The sequence below is a fragment of the Mastomys coucha genome, chromosome X, assembly GCF_008632895.1.
Source record: "Mastomys coucha isolate ucsf_1 chromosome X, UCSF_Mcou_1, whole genome shotgun sequence".
Classification (NCBI taxonomy): Eukaryota; Metazoa; Chordata; class Mammalia; order Rodentia; family Muridae; genus Mastomys; species Mastomys coucha.
In genome coordinates this window covers 162,699,027-162,703,797 of record NC_045030.1, presented here as the reverse complement: position 1 = coordinate 162,703,797, position 4,771 = coordinate 162,699,027, and positions in this window count along the sequence as shown.

Sequence of the window (4,771 nt, the reverse complement as noted above, 5' to 3'; positions counted from 1 at the left end):
TTAAAAGTAGTTTTCCATAATTAAATCATGATTTTTGCATAATAGCAGAAAAATGTATATATCATAAAAATTATAAATAGTCTCCTTGGCAGTGTATGGTGTGACAGCATGAGCCATGCAAAGGGAGCATGTTGTGAGTTCAAAGACAAGGTTTCAGAAAAACAGTGCAAAGCAACATAGAGAAGTATTGACAGAAACATTTCAAATTCATTACACATTTGGTTTCCCATTCATAATTGGTCATTGAACATTGAGAAATCTTTTACTGTTGCTAAAATTTTTTATGATCCTGACATTTAGATCTACAGTGCAAGGAATTATTCTATATGACAGTAAGCATTTCAAATGAACTGATTTTGGATTCAGCTCTCTCTCACACCAACATCACAGGAGAACCCTAGAGTAGAAGGTGGGGGAAAGACACCATTTTGTGTCTTGTCATACAGGCCTCATAAATATTCTTTTGCTCCCATGTTACATCTGATGAGTTTTTCCATAGGGGATCCTGAGACCATTCTGGAGGATTCTGACAGGTTCTATCTAGGGTTGTACAGAAAAGGGGTTGAAGTCTACTAACAACATTTGCTAATACTTCACAGAGAAAGATACCACAGCTCATGTGCAAGAATATTCCAGCTCAAAGATCTAGCAAGAGAGTCGGCTCTGAGTTCAACTAGACTGAGGTTCAAAAACTATAGCTTCATTACTTGCAATCCATTTTACACTGGGGAATTTATTCAGCTTCCTTAAGATTCTGTTTCTGCTGTTTCCTCAAAGAAAACTAAATAATATTGACCCAGGAAATATCAAATGAAATAAATACATGTAAAGAGTTTCACTGGTTATGTACCACTATGAGCCACAAGAGTGACAACTGTGACTATCACAGTAACAATCCCTCAAATAGTAAGAGAAAAAAAAATCGGGAACTCTCTGATAAAAATGGCAATAGTACTAACAGCAATAACATCAGTAGTGGTTTAAAGACATAGACCTCGAATTTTCCCTGTGTGACTAGATATGGGGGCGGAGGAGAGGGAAAGGAGAGGAAGGGAAGGTGGGAAGAAAGGAAGGTGGGAGGAAAGGAAGGTGGGAGGAAAGGAAGGTGAGAGAGAGATAGAGAAAGAGACAGAGATAAAGAGACAGAAATTGAAAAAAGTGCTCTGAATTGATTCCTTTTTTCTTTCCATAATTTATTTTTTTATTCAGATTACATCCTGTGGTAACCCCCTTCCCTGCTCTCCTTCCTGTCCCACCCTTACAAATCCCTTCCTCCAATACTACCTCCCCTTCTCCCCAGAGAAAGGGAAGCTCCCCTTGTATACCACCCCACCCTGGGACATCTAGTCCCAGCAGGACTAAGCACCTTCTCTCCCACTGAGGCCTAACCAGGCAGTCTAACTAGGAGAAAGGGTATCCAGTGCGAAGCAACAGAGAAAGAGACAGTCCCTGCTCCAATAGTTAGGGGATCTACATGAAGACCAAGCTACACATCTGATACAAATGTGTGGAGGACCTACGTCCAGCTGTTGCATGGTCTTCGGTTGGTAGCTTAGTCTCTGTGAGCTCCCATGGGCCCAGATTAGTTAATTCTGTAGGTCTTCTTGTGATGTCCTTGACCCCTTCAGCTTGCTCAATTCTATTCCCTACTCTTCCACAAGACTCCCCAAGCTCCACCTTATGTTTGATTTGAATCTTATTGACCAATTAAACTCAAATCATAAGTAGCGACTGCGGTATTGGAGTTTATAGTCCTAAGGTTCTTTGGTTGAGGTGACTTCCTAAGCCCCTGAGACCTTTCCTAATTTTTTCTTTTAGTATCACAGGAGCCACATCTATTGGGGTACAGGGGGAAGGAAGTTACCTTTACCTCTCCAAGTAAAATATGAGCAAATAAACAGACGAAGCAATAAAAGATAGTCAGGGAGTATTAAAAAAAATTTTAAAAGGTAAATTAAAAACAATGGAGACATAGAAAACATCTCTTCTTTCTGGTACTGTACTCTGATGATTCTGGGAACAGAGATGATGGCTCTGTACCCTATGGATATTGAAGGCACCAATTACAGAAGAATAAATTTCAGAGGGGGACCAGAGATGACAGATGCTTTAGAAACACTTGTGTTTCTGTTAGAGCATTGTTAGACAAATGGCCAGCCTCCAAACCAATAGTGTCAGAATGGGAAGATTTTTTTAAGAGGGAGGAGCAGAAAAGCATTGCTGGTAGAATAATAAAAGAAAAACAGCTATAGATCATGGATTTTTATTCCTGGAAAAAAACCTTCAAGATCATTTAATCCAACCTCATTACTTACAGATGAAGAAATGTGTATCTTATGAGTAACAGACCTGAGGAAATAACTTATTAAAACCAGGAGTTATTGTACTGGAGAGAGGGAGAGACTCCAGAATTGGACATGCAGACAGAAGAGTCTAGGTACATGCTGTAATTGAAATCCTATATGATGAGACAATTGAATCTATTACAGTGAACAGTTGCATTTTAGCTTCCAAGCAGAGCTTGATGAAAATGACACACCCCTAAGAAAATGGCCAAATTGGTATTACCCAAAAGTAGAGTACCACTTTGTTCAAACAGCATGAATAAATGGAGAAATTACACATTTATATTTTAACAAGTTTTTGCATTAATTAAACCTTAATTATTTTAATAACTAAATAGTGTTTTCCATTAGGATGAATTCTACCTCACCCCACCCCAAGCGCTATTAAGGAAATAAATCATGTCCAAATGTATACTGTAGAAGACTATTTGGTTAAAGTTGTAGCAATATAAAGAACAAAAATGAATATAAGAAAAAAGCTGAGAAAGGTCTGGTGATGAGCAGTGAAGGTACTTAGATAAAAAGATGAGTGAAATGTTTAATATTCAAGATATTAAGTATAACAACATTTTTATAATCAAAACTATGTGCCTTAAGATAAGCTTTTTAATAACATAACTCTATAATCTCAGATAACTCCAATAAAAGTTATGAAATGCAAATATCAGATATGTATGGAATGTATTAAAACAAAAAGCTCATGATTTCATATTCCATGGACTTTATCTGTATAACTGATAAGTAGCGATGCATAAGCAACACATGTTTTTTTAATTTGATAATAACCATTTAATAAAATATATCAATATTTCTAGAGGCAAAACAGCTCAGGAAATGACTAACAACAATTATGAGAGCCTACTATGCACCAGGCACATTCAAAACACCTATGCACAGAGCCCTTTCAATTACTCTATGTTATGGAGACTATTTTTATTCCCATTTTCAAATTTTATAAAGAAGGACCCGTAGGCACAAAGAATTTAACAGTTCCTGATTCTTAACACGCTCAAATGGGATCCATGCCCAGGCAGGCATATGCTTGAACTTATGCTTTTAACTAATATTCTACACATGGATCACAAGATGAAAAACCAACGCAACAATAGGAAAATGGTTTTAAAAACCAAAGATCAAGATATCAAAAGATCAAACATATTACAATAAAAATAATCATGAATTTATTAAACTCGTTTTAAAAATAGTTCAGTAATAGATTCATATATTATTTATAGGAAACAATAGGAAAAACCAACTTATTTAAAAATATTGAAGGAGGCCCAGACATGAAGGCATCCTAGAATTCAGAAAGCAGAAGCAGGAGCTCTCTATGAGTTCAAGACCAGTCTGATCTACACTCATTCTAGGCCAGACAGTGCTACATATTGAAACCTTGTCTTAAAACCTGGAAAGAAAGTCAAGCCTGGGAGAGTACTTAGTGATTTAAGCACTTCTTGAATAATTCTGCTGACCTAAATTCAGGTACCTATCATATAAGTAAAATTACAAGACAAAAGCAGTACTAATGCTGATAAAAGAAAGGATACCTTGATGAAAAATCCACCAATATGAAATATTTTATCTGCCTCTGCTTAAAACATAATGGCACAAGTGTCACAGTTACCATTGAAAGAATACTGGATAGAATCTTAATATGAGATGCAGGTAAGTTCTTTCATAGATAATGAGATATAAAACATTTAAAAACATGAAAGGCGTTCCGTTTTGTCAGATGGAAAGAATATTTATGTGGTAAAATATTCCCCAGTAAGATTGTAATTCAAGTTAAAATCCTATAAGAACACATGAGAAGTCTTTAACAATCATATGAAGATTAAAGAGTAATTTTAAAGAAGATATCAAAGAACTCCTAAAAAAATACCATCCATTTGTTATTAAATTAGCAAATACACAAACTGATTTTATACTTATTTTAAAATTAAATGTATTCTATATCATGGCACATTAATGTCAATGGGAAACAACAATTAAAATAGTACTAATAGCTAAAAAGACAAATTATAGCTTCTTGACATATATTCTCAACTTGTATGTGTAATATACATATATAAATTATATATATATATATATATATATATATGTATGTATGATATGAGTATCAGGCTAGGAACATAGCTCAGTAAGTACAGTACTTTCCTTATAATCATGAGGACTGGAATCCAATCCCCAGTAGACCCAAAATGCTAGAGGTAGTAGTATCCACTTTTAATCCCAGCACCAGAGAGTAGAAAATGGGATCTTTAGGGTTTACTGGCCAGCTTCACTAGTCTAATTGAACTCCAGGCTAATATGAGATTCTGTCTCAAAGGAAATGGTGCTCCTAAGCATGATACCCTATGTGGTCTTCTATTCTCTCTATATACATGCATGTAGGTATACCTACACACACATGTGCTCCCTCCCTC